At 35.2% G+C, this 22,573-nt stretch overlaps 1 pseudogene; it reads left to right on the forward strand.

Annotated features, from left to right (window-relative positions):
- The first annotated feature begins 237 nt into the window (after positions 1-237).
- On the forward strand, positions 238-21,805 carry LOC125339935 (annotated as a pseudogene).
- Positions 21,806-22,573: the final 768 nt, after the last annotated feature.

Raw genomic sequence — 22,573 nt, forward strand, 5'->3', positions numbered from 1 at the left:
TAATTAAAAGGTCATCTACTGTCAAATTAGAGCATGGAGATATAAGAATATAAGAATATATGTGCATATATTATTCATAACATATGCAGACAAATACAAAAAAGACATAGACATAGGGCATAGAAATATGACATATTTTCTCAGGCTACTATAATTTATGAATGAAGTGTGTGTGTGTGTCTATGTGTGTGTGTGTGTGTGTGTGTGTGTGTGTGTATCCACAAGAATCATTGGGTAATGCTAACGATAAAGGTAAAATTGCAAAGGCTTAGTGAATTCATAAGTTGAAATAGTGACCTTAGTGAATATAAGAAATGTCTGTAAGCTCTATAACTGATTTGTTTTCATGTTGTTGTTGTTATTTATATTGGTGTTTAGAGAAGGGTATAATAGTTCTGTTGGAATGTAAAAAATCATTAGCTCTAAGAAATAGAACACAGGTGATATTCTGCTTCAATACGATTTCCATTTTTGGGGAGATCTCTGATCACAAGATTCAGCCAATTCATTTGTTTACCCTGTGATTTCTTAGCATAGGGTCTTTACATGCATGCTTCATTGGTTGTCATATGGTCCCTAGAGTTTAAATTTTCCTCCTCATCATAAGTTTTGAAACATTGATGAACATGGTATTTTTATAGCTAAATGAGAAAATTAATGGATAAAAAAGCTAATGCAGACTTTCAGAAGTGGGGTTAAATGCTAATTTTGAGATACAATTTACAAGATTGACTAGATTGTAGGCAGTGAAAAAATTGACGGACTTTCTGAAAGTCCTCCTAAGCTTCTGACTCTCTGATCTTATATTTTTATTTCATGATGCACAGGTTACACTGATCTCTTTAGTGTAAAGGCTTCAGCACTTGCTGCCAAGAACTCTTTGTTTAGGTTATCTGTGTACTTCACTCCTGGTAGCTCCCAATGCTTACTCAAATGCAATTTCCTTTGAGACCAGCATGTAGATCCTACATAGAGTAGTACATTCATGCTTCTCTCCCTGTTCCCCACCTTGATCACTTAAACTTTTTTCTTGTTTTGTTTTTCAGTACCAGAATACACGCTTTGTGAGATCCAGAGATGTGGTGAAACTTGACATGGATAATTTAGTTACCTGTCAAAAGGAATCTAAGTAAAACATAAAAATGAAAGTAGTAGTATCATTAAGACACAAGAGAGTGCATCTCAGTGTAGTATTTCAGTCATCTTTGTGCATTGCAAAGTGGGTAATTTTTACTAGGAAGCATTTTCTGTTTTTGATAAAAACACTTCATTCTAAAAAACCAACCATGTAAAATTTCAGTCAAATAACTGTTATGCATTTTATTTCAGAAGAATAGGGCCTGTAAGTATTAAACTTCTTCCAAAAATTGCGAATGTTTATGAAAGCAAATTTCATTGTTTACTATTCATATAATTTCTAAGATAACACTGATATTTAAAATGGCTGTTCTTCATATTGAGAACAGCTTAAAGATTCATTTTCATTCTGATCTCTATCTTTGTTATTATTTAAAAGAAAGTTTTAAATTAAAATGACTCCTAGAAATTTTATGTGAGATATAGATAGATTGCTATCACTTTTAAGGAGCACTAAGATTTTATTCAGTAAATATGTATATGTGGATATATATATCTACATATATATTTAATATATGCAGATAAACACACACCTCCAGAATAGAAATGCCAAATGGTGTTTGAAATAAAAAAGACAATGTGATGATTTATTCTAAAGGACAATAAACTAGTTCTCTGCAATTTTACCTTAGAAAGCAGTCTACAACAATAAACTTCTTTTAAGAAGTGAAGTAAATAGAAGGGAATGAAAAAAATGAAAAGGGAATCACTACCAACAAATAGAGACACTACCTGGATAATTTGTGCTCTTTATTTAAATATAACATAATTTATCTGGTAGCTGTTTTCTAAAAGACAGCAGAGTAAGAATTAATTTGAAAGTGTAGGTACTCTACATAGATGCAACTTAACATACAGCATGGATAAATTTAACCTAATTTTCTATGTACATTGGAATAAACATACAAAGTTTAATTTCTAGAAACCCTCCAAATATGCAAATGATGTTTTATAGCACCAACACAAATGTCAGTTTATGATATAAAGTTTTCAGAGCAAAATATAGCTGTAAGAATATAAATTGAGAGATTCTGTTGGAAAATAGTGTGTGTAGAAAATCCCTAGTCATTAAGACAGTTCCAGAAGTGCATTTTTTTTTTTCTTTTTGGCCAGTCAGGGTCTGAACACTGAACTCAGGGTCTGAACACTGTCTCTGGCTTCATTTGCTCAAGGCTAGCACTCTACCACTTGAGCTACAGTGCCACTTCTAGCTGGTGCTGAGGAATTGAACCCAGACTTCCTGCATATGAAGCAAGCACTCTACATCTAGGCCATATTTCCAGCCCCCAGGAGTGCATTTTGATCAGCACAATATATTTGTTTTCTTTGCAGAGCCAAATCAGATGATGTTGATAAAAAAACAACTTCTAAACTTCTCACTGAAAAAGAGTTTGGAACAGAGTGTTGTATTTTTCTGTATACTTTTTATTTGTTTAAAGTGTTATAAAGGTAATCATATAATGTTATAAAGGTAAACATATAATGTTGAATTGAAATATCTGTACACAATAGTGACAGAGTCAAGGTTGAAGGGCTAGAATTTCAGTGAAAGAGGTAGCACATACTGAGGTTCCATATGACCCTAAGTTTCATGCCCAGAAATGGAAGAGAAAAAGAAAATGAAGGAACAAATAAAAACAACAGAGAGATTTCAAGATAGTGGGTATCCTGGATCCCATAGCAAAGAATTTGTCTCCTAGGAGCTGAAAAGGCAAGAAAATGAATTGGCTGCTGGAGGTTCCAAAGGGAACCAACTTTGTCCAAACATTACTTTGAAACTCTTAAGACTCACTTCAGAATTATGAATTCTATCAGTTAATGAACTTGGTTTTGTGATGCTCCTAAGTACAGTTATGTGTTACAGTTACAATCAGTAAACTACATGACAAAGTCATTGGAATTAGGATGTGTAAAACTTTAACATCTCACTCAAGTGTATAATAAGAACTGCTTATTTAATTGCATTTAAAATTTCAAGATTATTTCTAAATATACCAAAAGAATTCTACATGGGAAACATGTTCTCCATGGACAATATCCTCTTATTCTGTAATGTCTAAAGCTGCATGAAGTAGCCATATATGGCAATTGAGCACTTGAAACTTCTCAAAAAATATTTTGTTCTGTGTATACACACTGGATTTAAAGTATCTCCTAATTAATATTCATGATAATCTCCTGTTGACATTATAAATTATGGATATTGGATTATGTAACATTTATTATTAAATAAACATATACAGAGCCTCAAAATTCACATTTGATTTTCTTTTTCAGGATAGAAAGGAAGAAAATAATAGGATGTTCCAGGCAAGCAAGACCTCCTAAGTCAGAAATGAGAAGGCGAGAAAGCTTGCTGAGTGCTGCAAGAATAACACATGATGAAGATTAGTTATGCACACTGGGAGTGATGATAAGTAATCAAATGTCATCAAGTTGTTTAAAGCAGCAGGAATTCCCAGAACTTTAGAAAAACCCAAATTCAAATGTAAGCATAAGTACTTCACCATGCCAAATTTAAAGGGCAATGTCATTACTATGGCTTATATTTTATGTCATTTGAGACACTGTTCCATTTGTACTGATAGATTACAAAGCTAATGTCTTCCATTAGCACAGATAGGGTATCAATTGTCTATGGAATTGATTTTTTTTTGCAGTTTCCTGTCTAGTCCTTTCATTGGGGGTGTGAATATCCTACCAAATCCCTTTCTTTTGTAAATAAGCAAGATTGAATTCTTAGCTTTACAAAGGTTACTTTTGATTTCTAAAATTACACTTATTTTTATATATGTCTATAGCTACATATATAAAATTTATTTTAAAATATTAACTTTGAGATTGTCATTTACTGTTGTTAACCAATTAGCAATGTACAAACAATGCTTGAAATTCAAAAGATGCAGGTTGCTATTTGGTAAAAATGAAAACAAAAATCCCTTTTTCAACTTGTCTCTAGCTGAATCTCTCTCTCTCCTTAAAAGAAATGACTGCTGCGATTGGTCTAGTTGTGTGTCCAGAGTTATAGTAATATATGTGCAAGTATGTGCATGTTCTGTTTTTATACAAGTGGACTCAAATTTATTCATGGGATTCTAAATTTTATTTTATTTCACAGCAGGTTAACTACCAAGACTTGATGAACTACAGCCCAAGTATCAAATTGCAATCTCTTTTTGTTTTAATGGAATCAAGTCACTGTGGGGTTTTTTGTCATTTTGTAAATTAATAATTATTTATTTATTATCAAAGTGATGTACAGAGAGGTTACAGTCACATACGTTAGACCATGGGTACATTTCTTGTACTGTTTATTACCTCTTCCCTCATTCTCTCCTCCCTCCTCCCTGTTTCCCTCTCCCCGCCATGAGTTGTTCAGTTGGTTTAAACCAAATGGCTTTGCAAGTATTGCTTTTGGAGTCATTTGTCTTTTTTATCCTTTGCCTCTCAATTTTGATATTTCCTTTCACTTCCCTAGTTCTAATACCAGTATTTAAAGTATCCAGGTTACTCAGATGTGATGCAGTGAAAGCGCAGGTACAATCACAGGAAGGGGATACAAGAGGGTCATCAACAAAAGAAGCTACAGTTCCACATGGCATATTAAAAGTAATTACAGCAGTGATGTAACAGTCGTTTCCATAACATGGAGTGCATTTCACTTAGCATCATCTTATGCATTCATAAGGGCATAGCTATTAGGCTCTTGTGATCCTCTGCTGTGATTAGCCTAAATCTGTGCTAATTATTCCCTAGGAGGGAGACCATAGAGTCCATGTTTCTTTGGGTCTGGTTCACTTCACTTGTATAATTTTTTTCCAAGTCCCTCCATTTTCTTACAAACGGGGCAATGGCATCCTTTCTGATAGAGGCATAAAATTCCATTGTGTATATGTACCACATTTTCCTGATCCATTCATCTACTGAGGGGCATCTGGATTGGTTCCATATTTTAGCTATGACAAATTGTGCTGCAACGAACATTGTGGTGCTAGTGGCTTTAGTGTGTTCTTGTTTGTGGTCTTTTGGGTAGATGCCCCAAAGTGGGGCTGCTGGGTCATAGGGGAGCTTTATGTTTAGCCTTCTGAAGAATCTCCATTCTACTTTCCAGAGGAACCACTGTGTTTTTTATGTCTGTTTTCATGTTGTAGTAGCAAAGTTGCATAGTTATACAAACACCTTATGGCCCCAGAAGTCTAAAATATTTACTCTCTGGCCCTCTGAAAATAAACAATAATCAGGCTATTCCTTTACTTTGGAGGAACTTTTTACCTAAGTGTGTGCAGAAACTCACAAACACATACATGGAGAAAGAGACAGAAAGTGAGGAAAGGAAAAGGAGAAGGATAAGGAAGTGTGTGTGTGTGTGTGTGTGTGTGTGTGTGTGTGTGTGTGCCTGTACATGCACTCACACACATGTGTAGATTTTAAAGTTTCTCTCCATTTCTTACTTAAATACTTGAGATAATGTTTAGGTTTATGACACTCATTTATTTGTTTAATCTATTCATTGTAGTCACGATCTCACAATATATTTGTTCATAAGTTAATTATCATTCTTTCTCCATCTAGATCTTTTCAAAGAAATTACATAAGAACTACATTATCTGAAAAGCTGGATCTTTATTTCCAAAAGCCAAATGAATTCATATATCATTGGTATCACTGAAATAATTTTCTTTCCTTATATTCTGCTAATGCAATGTATTGCATTGAATAAGTCGTGTATATTCAGCTGCTGAAATTCATGAGTCAAATCTCACTTGTTTGTGGTATATTATCATCTCCATTTGATGAGGCCTTCAGATTGCTATTACCACTGACTATTTTTTTGCATTTTCACATAAACAGCAGATAGTTTGCTTCTCATATTTTTGATGGTTTTGTTATTTTCTTAATCACAAGAGGTGAAAAGTGCCTACTTCTCTTTTGGAAGAGTTTGAGAAGAATTGGTTTCATTTTGTGTTCACATTGTCTCACAATGACTATATATATGGCTAAACCTATAATCCCAATCCTGAGATTTGAATTCCGGGCATAGGTGCTGTTCCTGAGCTTTTGTACTCATGGCTAGCTCTCTACAACTTTAGCTACTTGAGTGAATTGAAAGTAAGAATCTCATGGACTTTTCTGCCCAGACTGGCTTTAACCCAAGATCTTCAGATCTCCTAAGTAGCTAAATTTATAGGCATGAGTCATCACACCTGGCACAAGTGCCAATTTTGTATTAGCATGTATTATTTATAGAAAGAGATTTCATTGTTATGTTTACCTACCTGAATATAATACAGTTTTATCAAAATTATCCACTCTGTAAGTCTTTAGTTGCTTTCATTTTAACCCTTGTTAATTCTATTGTTATTTTCATGTATATACACAATTTGCGTCTATATTTTTCACCTTTCCATCATGGCCCTCCCATTAGCTTATTTATTCTGTATCCATAATCATGCATTACTACTTCTACTACTACTACTACTTCTACTATCATTATTATTAATGTCTAGATTCCAAACTTCTCTGCGGAGTGCCATTTTCCCTACAAATTCCATTATCTTATCTAATTTGACTTTCCTCCTATTCCATTTTCTTGAGTTTACTATCTTTATACCTAGCAAAGTACGCACAAAGTAAAAAACTCTCAGTTAACAATGTGTGATTTGGAATAATGTATCATCTTTTAAGAAAATATATGTTTATAATGTGTAACACTTGGGAATGATGCTGTGTATTACACAGGTGAAAAAGGACTTGTTATTTTATGATCGTTTATTTCTTGTTCTCCCTAATGTTATAATATTTTAATAATTTCTGAATATCTATGAATATTTAAATATATCTTTAAGCAAATATACAATTCAAATCATGTAAATGTGATCTTTAAAACCAAAGTAAAACCTAAAATAGTTTTCAATAATTAGATGCAAATGTGATATAATAATTTATTTCCTAGAAATTTAGAAGAAACTATTTATATGTTTATGTTTTACTCTTGACTGCCAATGATAAATGAATGTAAACTCAATACTATTTATGTATGAGTAGACATTTGAAGAAAAAAAACACACTTGAATGTCTTTCCAATATATTCTGTTTTGCTCCATGTTTAGTAAAGTATTGATTCTAGGAAGTGACATTTACTACTTGACATTTTCCTAAGATACTAAATGATCTTCCAAAATAGTTTCAATTAAGTCTTTATGTATTTTATGAACTACACTATGCAAATAAAAAAATGCCAATTTACTGGATTAATTTATTTTCCAGTTCACCCTAATTTTCTGAAAATAGACCAAGCAACAGTACCAGCAGCAATGTAATTTTACATCCCGTTCTTGCTAGCTGGAATCATCTCTGAGTGATTCTATAATATATACTAAGAATATAGTCTTTATTACAAAAGATCCTCTCCTTACTTACCTGGAATTTTCTCAAAATATTCTGTAAGCAACAAATCGTGGCTGTTACTCACAGTGTGGTCAATATATACTTAGGATACAAACATTCAACTATTAATCACATAGTTCATGTTATGTTCATCAACAGCACAATACTTGCCACCTCTATGTTGTAGTTCCCTTTCCTGTGTAAGTCACTTCTTCCACATGAATATATAACATTTTAATTTATACAAAGCTGACTATTAGATTACTTTTTATTCTTAGAATCCTGTTTGGCAACAACAGTGAAGGATAGATAACCCCTTAACCCTTTCAGTGGCTAATGAGTTTGAACCAACCTAAACCAGTGATGCTTTGGTACTGGGCTCTGCCATATTATTCCCATATAGTTCACTAAATATGTTCATTGCATATTCAGATCATAGTCTGGAACTATTCACCAGCTTGATAAATGGCCTGGTTTAATTTTTTTGAAGAAAGTTTCATATTATTTGAGCAAGAATAAAAGGTTCCTTGGGTCCAAAGGCTTTTGGCAATTTTATGCTAAAATTAAAATATAGTTGGTATCAGAAAAGTGGCTTGAGTTAATGTTTAATTTGATTGGGTAGATACTTTTTTCTTTATATTGTTTAAAATAGGTATATTAGCAAGTTTAAAAATAGGGATGAGTATGAACAAAGTATATGCATGTATGTGGATGGAAATGTTATGGCACCCATAATTTGTGCAATTAATAAGTGCTAAGGAAAAGAGAAAAAGTACAGAAAATTATTTAATAATGTATAATATCAGTCTATCTAAATTACATGAATGCTAAATAAGATTCTTTTTCTAGCAAATTACTATCATATTTACTTATTTTTTATATTGTATATCTTCTTACAACTAGAATGTGTTACTGGGAAAGTAACAGCAGTTGTTAAGTAGAAAGGTATTCAGACAGCAGTATAATAATTCAGTTTTCCAATCTCTGGAAATAAATGCCTTGAATGTAAAATGAGAACTAAGATGTGTAATTAGAAATCACTGACACATTCCCAGAAGGTAATGCTACTCCCTAGGGAGAGAGGTCACTTTGGAATATAAACCTATTATTTTACAAATGTGGCTGAATAGACAATCCAGTCCAGCTCCACTATATGACCTCAAATAACACATTTAATAAAAAGCTTCAATTGTGGTGCTGTGAAGACTTGTAAAATGTGGCAATTTAAATTCTGAAAACCAATGCCTGTCCACACCATTGGATACTGTGTCCTGGCTCAGAGTGACTGATGTAAGTCAGCACTTTGACAGATAAATGACATTTGTTTAATGTAAATGGCAGTCATCATACTGATTTTTGCTCCAAATTGATGTAAAGTTTACTTAATGGCTTTAATTTAGAATTACTCTATTATTTTCTGGTAGACTGAGAAATGCACATTATTGAAGGAAGTAAATGCTTATAATGTTAACCCAATTTTACAATTTTATAGAACTAGGGATTTCAGCAAGTCAAATTTAACAAGTTTCTAATTCTAACCATCGAAAAAGGACTTTTATATCTCACCACTTTATGCCATTATATGGAAAGTGAAATAGAAGAGTAAGTCTTATCAACAACTTTTAATTTGTAAGTTTGCTATGACCTTCAAAACCATTTCACACTACATATCATCTCGGTTTTCCTGAATACATAGTGCCTTTCCTTTTTGTAGAGAGAGCAATGAATTATAGGCTTTGTATCTTATGGCACAGCAATTAAAGCCACATACATTGTGTGTGCACATAGTAAGTAACTGCTGAGGTGATTCGAACATTTATGCAGAGTATTAGGCTAGTTTATCCAGCAGTGACTGCTGTGGAGAAACTGAGTAGAGATATCTTTCGGCTAAGCAGTGTTCCCTCTACAAAAAGGTATAGATGTGGGGAATGTAATGATTTACTATTGTCCTGTGAATTACTGTTTGGTGGTTCAGTCCAACTCCTGAAGTGGGGACCACCAAGAAAGCCTAGGACTCAGATCACTGAATCCTACTGCATCTCTTCCCTACAAATCCTTTTCTCTATTCTAAAATCCAGGTTCTATATATCCTTAATGTATAGTTTGCATATGAATTGGATGTTAAATCTGGAGAACCTACAGTCAGAAGTGCACTTTGATGTAATCTTGACTGTTCAGACAGCAAAGTCTAGCATATGTCATGCACTAAATATGCTACTACTTATGTAAAGTAGTATCTTTTTCCAAATGTACTTAAATTATTTTTCACATATGCCTATATTTTGCTAATTAGTATTAAAGGTTTGCTAGAAGACAAGGATATTTGTAACCCTAACATTAATGTTCCCTACCCTTATCACTTTTATTAACTACCCGCTACAAACCAGAGCTCACTGCTAACTGTGGAAGTGCATTTGTGAACAAGACTAGTGAACACATATGTTACACCAACTCCGTAGTGCTGTAGGCTAAAAGACTTTAATCAAAGGCATAGAGGGAACCCTGAGTATATCAGGTGTTATTAGTCTTCTTGATAAAGGACATTGTTACTGGGGTGAGATGGAATCTCCATGTTGTTTTGATTTGCATTTCTTTTATGGCCAGTGATGTAGAGCAATTTTTCATATGTCTCTTGGCCATACTCATTTCCTCATCAGAGAAGTCTCTTTTTTAAGTCTTTAGCTCACTTGTTGAGGGGGCTGTTGGTTCTTTGTGGTTTTGTTTTGGAGGAATTTAATGTTTTTAGTTTTGCATATATTTTAGATATAAGGCCTTTGTCGGTTGGATGGCTGGTAAAGATCTTTTCCCAATCTCTGGGCTTTCTATTTATCTTGTGAGCTATGTTGGTTGCCCTGCAAAAGCTGTGCAGTTTAATGTAGTCCCATTTTCCATCCTTTCTTTGATTTGTAGCATTTCTGGGTCTTTGTTCAGGAAGTTCCGTCCTGTGCCAAGGAGCCAAGTGTTTCTCCTACTTCTTTTAGTGTTTTCAGGTTATCCGTTTTAATTTCGAGGTCATTCATCCATTTAGAATTGATTTTGGTACAGAGTGATATATAAGGATCTAGTTTTAGTTTGTTGCAGGTGTTGAACCAGTTTTGCCAGCACCATTTGTTAAAGAGGCTTTCTTTCATCCTATTTTTTTTTTTTTTTGCTCCTTTAGCAAAGATGAAGCAGGCATAGTTCTGTGGGTTCATTTCTGAGTCTTCAGTTCTGTTCCATTGGTCTTCAGGCCTGTTCTGGTTCCAATACCAAGCTGTTTTTTATTATTATAGCTTTATAATACAGCTTGAAGTTTGGTACTGTAATTCCTCCAGCACTGTTCTTTCTGCTTAGGATTGCTTTTGCTATTTGTCATCTTTTATTGTTCCATGTGAATTTCTGGATTGCTTCCTCTTATTTCATTAAAAAATGGTGTTGGGATATTAAAGGGTATTGCATTGAATTTGCAGATAGCCTTTGGCAATATTGCCTTTTTGACTATATTAATCCTCCGAATCCAGGACCATGGGAGGTTTTTCCATTTCCTAAGTTCCACCTTAATTTTGTTTTTCGTGTTTTTAAAGTTCTCATCATAGAAGTCTTTCACTTCTTTGGTTAAGGTTATTCCTAGGTATCTTATGTTTTTTGAGGCCATTGCAAAAGGAGTTACTTTCCTGATTTCAGCCTCGGTCTTCGGGTCAAAACAACACTGAGATTCCACCTCACCCCAGTATGAATGTCCTTTATCAAGAAAACTAACAGTAATAAATGTGGGAGGGGATGTGGCCAAAAGGGAACCCTACTTCATTGTTGGTGGGAATGTAAACTGGTTCAGCCACTCTAGTAAATGGTATTGAGATTCCTCAGAAGGCTAAACATAGAGCTCCCTATGACCCAGCAGCCTCACTTTGGGGCATCTACCCAAAAGACCACAAACAAGAACACACTAAAGACACTAGCACAACAATGTTCATCACAGCACAATTTGTCATTGCTAGAATATGGAACCAACCCAGAGGCCCCTCAGTAGATGAATGGATCAGGAAAATGTGGTACATATACACAATGGAATTTTATGCCTCTATCAGAAAGGATGCCATTGCCCCATTCATAAGAAAATGGAGGGACTTGGAAAAAATTATACAAGTGAAGTGAACCAGACCCAAAGAAACATGGACTCTATGGTCTCCCTCCTAGAGAATAATTAGCACAGTTTTAGGCTAGTCACAGCAGAGGATCACAAGAGCCTAATAGCTTTGCCCTTATGAATGCATAAGATGATGCTAAGTGAAATCAATTCCATGTTATGGAAATGACTGTTATATCACTGTTCTAATTACTTTCAACATGCCATGTGAAACTGTAGCTTCTATTGTTGATGATCCTCTTGTATCCCCTTCCTGTGGTTGTACCCGCACTATCACTGTATCTTAGCTGAGTACATGGGAAACTGTATATACTGGTATTAGAACTAGGAAAATGAAAGGGAATATCAAAATCAAGAGACAAAGGATAAAAAAAGACAAATGACTCCAAGAGCAATACTTGCAAAACCATTTGGTGTAAACCAACTGAACAACTCATGGGGGGAGAGGGAAACGGGGAGGAGGAAGGGGAGAATGAGGGAGGAGGTAACAACAGTAAAAAAAAAAAATTTACCTAAGGCCTAACATATAAAACTGTAACCTCTCTGTACATCAATTTGACAATAAAATAAAAAAAATTAAAAACCAAATTACATGAAAAAAGAATTAGTCATAGATCATATTTTCATAAGTGCAAGTAGAGTTATTTAAAGCTACTTGTATGAATTCAGGTACAATTTCTAAGTGAATATAGACAAAAGAGAATTAGGCAAAGATAAAGACTAATTTAATAATGTGTTGTCTGTAGATATTAATTCTAACAGAATTTCTACATGTATTGAAAGGCAAAGTAAACAAATACATACTTATATTTTTCCCTCTTCAGGGGTTTAGATTGATTATGTTAATTGTGCTTAGCCTTAGAAAGTAAATACAAATTCAATTTTTTACTCATTCTATTAACTATTACAATTAATCTTTCTTTAATGTCTTTACAGTTAGATGTTTCCTGATTCCTAGCCAATAATTAAAGGTTGAAAAAAACAGTTTTGATTTTGGGATATAGCAATGTTTTCTAGTTGGTATACATTTCAAAATTATGGAGTATTTCATCTCCCTTGAACACATTTTTGGCTTTTTAAGAAACTGATTTTAGGGCTGGGGATATGGCCTAGTGGCAAGAGTGCCTGCCTCGGATACACGAGGCCCTGGGTTCGATTCCCCAGCACCACATATACAGAAAACTGCCAGAGGCGGTGCTGTGGCTCAAGTGGCAGAGTGCTAGCCTTGAGCGGGAAGAAGCCAGGGACAGTGCTCAGGCCCTGAGTCCAGGGCCCAGGACTGGCCAAAAAATAAATAAATAAATAAAAAGAAAGTGAATTTAAGCTGATAATCCGGTTATATTTACAATGACTAAACACTATTAAAACTTTAGTCAGATATTTGTTCAATCTCTTACTCAATTTTGAAATCTCTTACTTTCAGAAATATTAATTTATATTTTATTGAGATTAAATCATTTTTCTTAGTTTCTGTGTGAATACTTCTGTTCAATGAATTTATATATCAGAGTTATCACAAGAACCCCTCAAAACAATAAATTCAGGAACCAGATCACAACACTTTACTCAAGGAGAAAAGAATCAGAGGAAGATAACTTTTGTGATCCACATCTACTAAGGCATTGGTTCATGCCTATAGTGCTGGCTACTATGGAGGAGATCAGATAATTCCCATTCAAAGCGAGTCTTGGTGGGAAAATTCATGAGGTTCTCAATCCTAATTAATCTCTGAAATGCTGAAAGTAGAGCTGTAGCTCATGTGGTGTATATATAGTACTATCTTTGAGTAAAAGAAGCACACAGCTTCTGACTGAGTTCAAGTCACAGGACCTGCACACATACACACTCTGAGACACACACACACACACACACACACAAAGACATCTCACCACATGGTAGCAAGTTCATCCCAGCAGAAGACAGGGTAATTGCCTCTTTTTTTGCTGAGGAAAGGACCCTATTCACGTCCCACAGGTGGCAAAAGCTGTAGCAAAATTGGCCAGGTGCTATATGATGAACATGCTTAACAGAACATGGCAAAATGGATTGAGTGTGAAACACAGGAGAATATTCCTACAGAAGGGGAAAAGTCTAACTCAACATCTTATGAATGAGGTATTTCAAACACAGTGCCCATTCTTATGTGGCCAAGAAGAAATGTAAAGATCATGCACTAGGGCTAAATTTTCCACTATATGTTCATATACCTATATTAATATAGGACATTTATCATTTGGATGTTTAAAAATATACCAAATGAAGACAAATAAATTTGATCATATGGTTGTACCTACATAAATTTACTTATGACTTGATAGAAATTGTGACTTCTGTTACAGAAAACTTGGTTTCATAGAAATGCATATTTATATTTGCAGAATATAGTAATCAGTTAGATGAGACAATTATAAGAAGCTCATTTCTATACAACAAAAAACAAATTAACTAGGTTTAGAGACTTCAAAAATGACAGCAAGATATAAACAATAAACATTCAAATACAAAATTCCTGATAGGAGCAATCAAACATTCAGCTAAAGAAGAGGAGATATGTTCTTTGATGGTCAGTTTTTCCCAATGTCAGATGACTGTACTTCATATTACCCATAAATATGTCTCCAACACAGTGAATAGTAAAGTTTTGTTTGGCACACTGAAAAATTGGTCTTAAAATTTGTACAGAAAATTTATTATGCAAAAATATCCTGGGAGCTATCACACAAGTACAACAGAAGAGCTCTAGACAGGGTTACATATTAAAGTGAATTATGAGGCACAGAATCACCAAGGTGGTACAAGAGAAGGTCTTCTAATATTCTTCTGCAACAGTAGTACTTTTGTAGTCATCAGGGAATGATAGTATCTTTGTGGGATCTTTGGGACTCTAGCAAATATGATCCAGTATAATCCAGACTTATGAGGAAACTAGTAAATCTGTAACTCCATTTTGGGGAGCAGACTAACCAGCTGTGCCCCTGGTTCCAGATCTAGGCACCTCTGCCCTTCATAAGTCAGCTATAACTCATTCAGTCTCTATCCAACTACCTGAACCATCTGACAAAGGCCAGAAGAGTCATGCCCACTGGTGCCTTGCATAACAAGCTACTATTCTTTCATTGAGTGAAATCTAAACTTTCCCTGAATTTCACTTCTAGATCCTCTTACTTGCAATGTGAGAGTGAGTTGTGTATACAGGAATCCAGAGGGAGACAGGCTCAACTAATTACTGAACAGTTTTTGTCCTTAGTCCTGAAGCAAGTCTTCATAACCAACTATATATTCTCTCAATGTCAGCCTGAAAGAACCTTGTCAAGCAGGACTTACTAGGACACAACCATTTGTATTAATGTAGAGACAGACCTACAGATAGTGGTCTTTGCTGTGGAACATGAGCCACGTTTATGATTTGATTCCAGCACTTCTTAACAATAGTTCCTTCCCAGGAGTCCACCAAGAGATTCATTGGGAAAACTATCAGGGCTGAAAGGCAGCAATAGTGTTCTATGCGAATACCAAATTACCTACTGCCTCTGAATCCTGAAGCTGAAAATCATCCTAGTAGCTACATAGTAACAAGGGTCCTAGAATTCTTTCATTCCACTGAGGGACCTGACCCCAGAAGGTATTTATGTACCTAAACCATTCTGTAAAGAAGTAATCTTTTATCAAATGTACAGACAACCCAGAAGTTCAAAAGAATTTCCAAAAAGTAAGAGTTTGACTAAATCAGTAAGCAAATCAGTAAATCAGTAAGTTTTACTAAATCAGTAAGCAAGGAAGCCCTTATTCAATGATCTTACCGTTTTTAATGCTATTATTTGATGAACCAAATAAAAAAATGTATTTCTTTGTTACCAATAATATTAATAAGTAAAATTTAATTAAGTAAAGCTAAAACAGTAAAAATTACAGAAAATGATACATGCTATTCATGCAGTACCACACTGGATTGACAACATAATTTGGGAATCTCTAGATCTAAGGCAAAAATCCTCCTTATATTACAAAATAAGAAGTGTTTATTTTATCACTGTGATGTCTTTTTGCTGTGGATTTTACCATCATTAAATCTATTGACCTTCTAATAGGATAATATAGCATTTGTGCATTCTACAGGATGAGTGATGGAGTCATGAGCAAAGAATCCAGTGAAAATAACGGGATTCAGAAACATTAAAGATAACAAGAAGCTAACTCAGGGACTTGGTAACCAAAAGCAACAAAAATCCAACGTGCATTGTGATTGGACCAAGTCAACAGTAGAAGTAGCTTACCAATTAATAAGCATTAAATAATGACCCCAAATTTACTTGCGTTGTGAGGAGTTGAACTATCCCTATCTTCAGATATTCTTTGTTGTTAAATATTTGTGGAGAATGATATAAGATGTTGCTTTAGGATTCTGAAGCAGAAAAGTTTGGAAGCAGACAAAAATTATAAAACATCAGCATTTGTCTAATCTGTGATCAGTATTGTAATTGGCTCATTTTTCTTACCTTTTCCTTCCTCATATTTGAACAGTTCCATGAGAAAACAAAAATGTTCAGATACATGTACCATCAACTGTGCTGCCAAGTCATGTGCCAATCATTTGAGGCCAGAGTTGGGGATGAGTTGACTAATTGGAAACAATGGATCCCACACATCAACAGAATATGCTTCTGTTCTGAAAAGTACAAATAAATCAGTGACAAAGCACTGTTATAGCTCTCTCTTCCACAGAGCAGGAGCGAAACATGCAAAAGAAAGATTATTCTACAATGACAGCCATGGAGACGGAGGAGGGTAGGATCACTGATCAAATAAAATGAACAAAATATTTTATTTTTATTGTAATATAGCACAATAATAAGCAACTTCAGAAGCGATTTTTTGCTGTTTTAAAGAATTTGTTACCAAAAAGTCACTTTCAACTGATATGCTATATTTGCAACATAAATTCCACTACATGATCCATTTAAGAATAGACTTAAGAGATCAGTGTTTGAATGTGACTTGAAGGTTTTCTGTAGAAAGGAGAGGTATAATTATAGTAGGTTTAAGAGATGTTATTGTATGGACATTAGAAAAGTTATTGGGAGGAAATTTGATGTGAGGGGTGTGTGTGTGTGTGTGTGTGTGTGTGTGTGTGTGTGTGTGTGTAGTGTAGTGTAACCAGGCACTGGAAAGTAAAAGAGAAAGAGAGAGAGAGAGATAAAGAGAGAGAGAGAGAAGGATGGAAAGGAGGGAAGGAAGAGAGAGAGAAGGAAAGAAAGAAAGAGTAAGAAAGAGAAGGAGGGAGGAAGGAAGGAAGGAAGGAAGGAAGGAAGGAAGGAAGGAAGGAAGGAAGGAAGGAAGGAAGGAAGGAAGGGGAAGGAAATGGAAGGAAAGAGGGAAATGAAAGAAAAGAAGAAACTGAAGTAGTATAAATAGACAAGGTTCTGTATGGTAGCTCACTTCTGCTTATGAAAATCAGAGTTTATAAATAAAAATTTACATTCTTACTAATTGGGTATCTTTTTTTGTTTATAAAGCTCTTTGATTTCCTCATATAGAAATTAAGAAATTGTGGAAGAAAGAATAGATTGCAACTCTAGAAGATAACTTCTCTGGGAAAGAAGTGGTTAAATAGTTTCTCCTACCTCAAGTATTTATTCTGTATTGGCCTTATATGTAGCTTTTCTTGCTGACTAGGTAAGTTTTTATTTCCTTTCCCCTGTTTTCATTTTTCCGCTTGTATATTAATTGCACCAAAGGATTTTAAAATGACAATCCAGATTCATTTGTTTTATTTAGCTCATAACCCAATTTATTGCTTTCTCTTCCCATGTCCCCACAACCAGCTATTGAATAACTTTCATTTTCAAGCATAGTTACAATGTGTCTTAAGGTTATTTACTTCCAGTATATCTTTATCTATTCCCCCATTTGTTCAACATTCTACATAATATCAATTATAATCATGTCATCACAAAATGATTTTATTTTATCTATAATTGTTGACATTTTTTGTTATGGATAGATTTATCTTGTATGTCAATTGAAACTCTAAATAAAGCAGGATTTCTTTCCTTTATGTTTGATAATAAGCTTCCAGGTATTTGTAGTTAAGAATGAGAAATAAAGAAAAGGAAAGAAGGAATGATAAAAAAGAAGAAAAATTTTAAAAGAGAGAAATGAAAGAAGAAAGATTTACTTTTGTAATAATGTTTCCATAGTTGTATAATAGTATTTTTTTTATTTAATCAGAGATAATCTTCCTTGTACACCGGTGTAGCATGGTGCATAGTTGAAGTATGGAAAGGTGCTGTGCTTAACTTTCTCTGCATTTCTAGCTTTATAAGGAAGAAGGAAAGAGTTCTAAGGGAATGGAATAGGTTTTGCATGGCATTCTTATATTTTCCTTTGTAGAATGTTCTGTTAATTGGATATGCACTGGATGCTATCCTCATCAGGATGTTGATAAGTAGAAACAACAAACAACCACATACACAAAAAAATTCCACCCTTCTTCATGATGAGAAAGGTTGAATTCTCTCTGTTGCCTGTTCATCCTGATATCTCCAGGCATTTGAGTCTAAGACACTTCCTTTATGATAGTAGGCATTTAGTATGGGAAGTATTGTCACCTATTTCCATGAAGCAAGTGGTCTCACAGAACCACATGTAATTTGAAATGCCATTTAGTGAAAGTCTTTCTACTTTATTATCCTTGCTATTCAAAGATAATTCTTGAAATATACAACTTTATTTTGACCTCTAAGTGCCATCAATTATAGTTATCTCAGTTTACATATGTGTTACTATTTTCTCTCATTTACTTTTTTATATTCATGATTCTAACAGTAAAATGACTAAATTTTTCTCCCTTCTCTGAAAATACTTGAAGTAAGCTTCTCAAAGAGAATTCTGCTTAGGAAATCTGTACTGTTGGAATAAGAATGACTTTTAAGACCTCACTTCATTCACAGGGTTTGCAAAACCATCTATGTCAGGTTGATCATTACCAAGGGGAACATCCCACTAACATATGAAGTAAAATTTTCTTCTAACAGATCTACCTTTCCTGAAAAAAGTTGCCACTAGCATTTGTATTTCTTCTGTGGTGTTTGAGAGAGAGAAAAAGGAGAGAACAAGATTTAAGAAAGAGAAGTGCTCAACATTACTGGCCATAAATGAAATGCAAATCAAAGTAACATTTAGATTCCACCTCACCCAGTAAAAATGTCCATCATCAAGAAAACTAATAACAACAGATGCTGGAGGGGTTGTGACCAAAAGGGAATCCCACTACACTGTTGGTGGGAGTGTAAATTTGTTCAACCTATCCGGAAAATAGAATGGAGGTTCTTCAAAAGAATATACCTACAACTGTCCTGTGACCCAGCAGCCCATTTTGGGCACCTACACAAAAGATTACAAGCAAGACTACACTAAAGCCACCAGCACAACTATGTTCATCACAGTACAATTTTCCAACACTAAATATAGAACCAACCAGATGGCCCTCAGTAGATAAGTGGATCAGGAAAACGTGGTACATATACAAATGGAATTTTATGCCTCTATCAGAAAGAATGGCACTGCCCCATTTGGAAGGAAATGGAAGGACTTGGAAAAAAATCATACTAAGTGAAGTGAGCCAGACTCCAAAACCATAGACTCCATGGTTTCCCTCATTGGTAATAATTAGTACATATCTCAGATATTTCCAACTGAAGACAAAGGATAAAAAGTCAAACCAGGGAAACAGCAATACTTACAAAACTTTATGTTGTAAACCAATTGTACAACTCATGGTGATGGAAGGAGGTGGAGAGAGGGGAAAGAGGGAGAAAAATGAGGGAGGAGGTAACAAATTGGATAAGAAATATACTTACTGCCTTATGTATAAAACTGTAACCCCTCTGTACATCACTTTGACAATTTAAAGCAAAAGTATGGATCAAAAAAAGGGAAATTAAAAATACAAATACAACAGAATTTTATCTTAATTTTGTAAATAGTGAAATCTATGAAAGCAACAGAAATCTAAGCATTCAAACAGAAGTAAAAGGGCTACTTATTTCAATGTTATCAGAAAAGACTGTAAAATAAATGTTAATATAATCAAGGAAATCAAATGTAAGTTGATTATATAATCAAAGTATTCTAAATCCAAACAGAAAAGTAATCTAATACAAATAAAAATATAAAGAAAAACTCACACAAAATTGATGAATATAAGAGAAGATATGGATGAAATGGAAATTAATAAGTGATCATATAAATTGTTAGAATACACCAAATAAGAAAAGAATAATTAATAGTACCTGTGATGACACTGGCAGACAATACAGGGATCCTTCAGGAAATGTAAACCCGTGCATGATCTGACAGTGAAAAACAAAAGATATATGCTTAGGAATCAAATATATGGTTAAAGAAAACTATAGCCTATGAACAAAAAATATCACAGACTCAGTGACTCCTATAATAGAACTTTTCTTACTTAAAGTTCTGGACAAGGTGGCAATGGGTTGAATTCTTCCAAGGGCTGTTACTGACTTGAATGCTTTCACCTTCTTGCAGTTCCCTCACATGAATGTTCTCTGGGTATGATCATCCCTTGTGTCTCTTTTCCCCCTCTAAGGGCTGTTTTTCCATTGCATTAGGGCTTTAGGGGACCACACATATGACGTCATTTAATCTTTTGACTCTAAAAGTTCTGCATTCAGATATATTTCCAGTACTCGTTATAGTTTCCATAAATGAATTTTAGGGGACACAATTCAATCCGTAGCAAAACTGTCCAAACTTGTAAGAATGCAACAAATGGCAATTTACATTCAAATAATTGTCATATTTAATATAAACAAAAGATAGTTTTCAGTGAAAAGAAAAAAAAAGAAGGCTAGCTCTGTGCAATATAAAAATCAAATAATAGAGTTCTTATAAAGTAGTTTAAAGAAAAGGACCTAAGGATGAGAAATGATTACAAGCATTGTGGTTGAGCATCACATACTGCCTCACGTTGACTGCGTGAAACTGAAGGTTCTTCACTGAGAACCAATCAAGAAGGAGGTCGCTGCGATCGCTCAAGTGGAGCCTCCTGCTGCTGTGGCTGCTCAGCTTCCTGGTGATGTGGTACCTCCGCCCGCCCCACTACAACGTGATCGAGCGCGCGAACGGGCTGCACTTCTACGAGCCCAGGCCGCTCTACCGGCAGGACTTCCGCTTCACGCTTCGAGAACACTCCAACTGCTCTCCTCAGAGCCCATTTCTGGTCATTCTGGTGACTTCGCATCCCGCCGATGTGAAGGCCAGAGGAGCCATCAGGGTCACGTGGGGCGAGAAGAAGTCCTGGTGGGGCCACGAGGTGCTTACGTTCTTCCTGTTAGGGCAGCAGGCCGAAAAGGAAGACAAAATGTTCTCGCTGTCCCTGGAGGACGAACACCTTCTCTACGGCGACATAATCCGGCAGGACTTTGTCGACACCTATAATAACCTGACTTTGAAAACCATCATGGCGTTCAGGTGGGTCACTGAGTTCTGCCCCACCGCCAAGTACGTCATGAAGACAGACACCGATGTGTTCATCCACACCGGCAACTTAGTGAATTACCTGTTAAACTTGAACCACTCGGAGAAGTTCTTCACCGGCTATCCTCTCATTGACAGTCATTCCTACAGAGGGTTTCACCAAAAATCCCACATTTCATACCAGGTGAATCTGTTCAAGGTGTTCCCTCCCTACTGCAGCTGCCTGGGCTACATCATGTCCAGAGATCTGGTGCCCAGGATCTAAGAAATGATGAGCCACGTCAAGCCCATCAAGTTTGAACACGTGTACGTCGGCATCTGCTTGAATCTGTTGAAGGTGGACATTCACATTCCAGAAGACACAAATCTGTTCTTTTTGTACAGAATCCACTTGGATGTCTGTCAGCTCAGGCGAGTGATCGCAGCCCATGGCTTTTTTTTTTTCCCAAAGAAATCATCACGTTTTGGCAGGTGATGCTAAGAAACACCACGTGCCATTATTAACTTCACTCGACCACAAGCCTAGATGGCAAGATACTTTGTCCTAGAAAGAGGTCATGGGCGGACCCAAGGCTGGCTTGTGCTGAAAGTCCTGGCGAGGTGAGAACTGGCTCCTAGGGAGCTACCCTCACCTGTGATGTATTTGGACACAAATCTGAGTCCTTCCCACACATGGCAGTCGGAGGAATTGGACACCTTCTAATGCTATCAAAGGTTTTTGATGACAGAAGTAACGGGGGCTAAGCAATCTGACCATATTATTCCAGAGATTATAATTTCTTTAAACTTTTCCTGAGTGGCATGTTTACTAGTCCATAACAACAAAGCTGTGTGGAGCTGTGTTTATTAAACTGTGTGTATCTTACAAGGCATATATGAATTATTATATAACGTGGATATTATATATAGTTCTGTGTGGAAAAACTTCACTGGAGTTATCCTGACTGGAGTTATCATGTCTGTCTATTTTTGGTCATTTAGAAAAAGTACTTCAATATGTTGCAGTAAACATTCGGGATGTTAAAGTGATTTCAGTGCTGTACAAACACAATAGTACATCCCCTTTTTCCATCTGAACTTTTTGTTCCAGTTGCTTCACTGATCTGTTTATTACCGATCGTCCTGTTGATGTACAGTCCGGTCCCATTAGCTTTGTTTCATGTTGAACTGTGGTAGTAATAGAGAAGGATTAAAGTAAGAAAATCTGAAAAAAAAATCACATCACAAGAAATAAGCCTTATCTAGATAACTAAGTCCTGGAGTAATTGTGTATACATCTCAAAATATTTTATCAAATAATATGGTATGAAAGGAAAATAAGAACACATCAGAATTTAGTGATTGCTGCAACAATTAGATATATATTTGGAAATGATATGCAAATCTTAGAAACAGTATCCATAAGTTAATTTATATACACAT

Source organism: Perognathus longimembris, chromosome 22 (assembly GCF_023159225.1).
Source record: "Perognathus longimembris pacificus isolate PPM17 chromosome 22, ASM2315922v1, whole genome shotgun sequence".
Taxonomy (NCBI): Eukaryota; Metazoa; Chordata; class Mammalia; order Rodentia; family Heteromyidae; genus Perognathus; species Perognathus longimembris.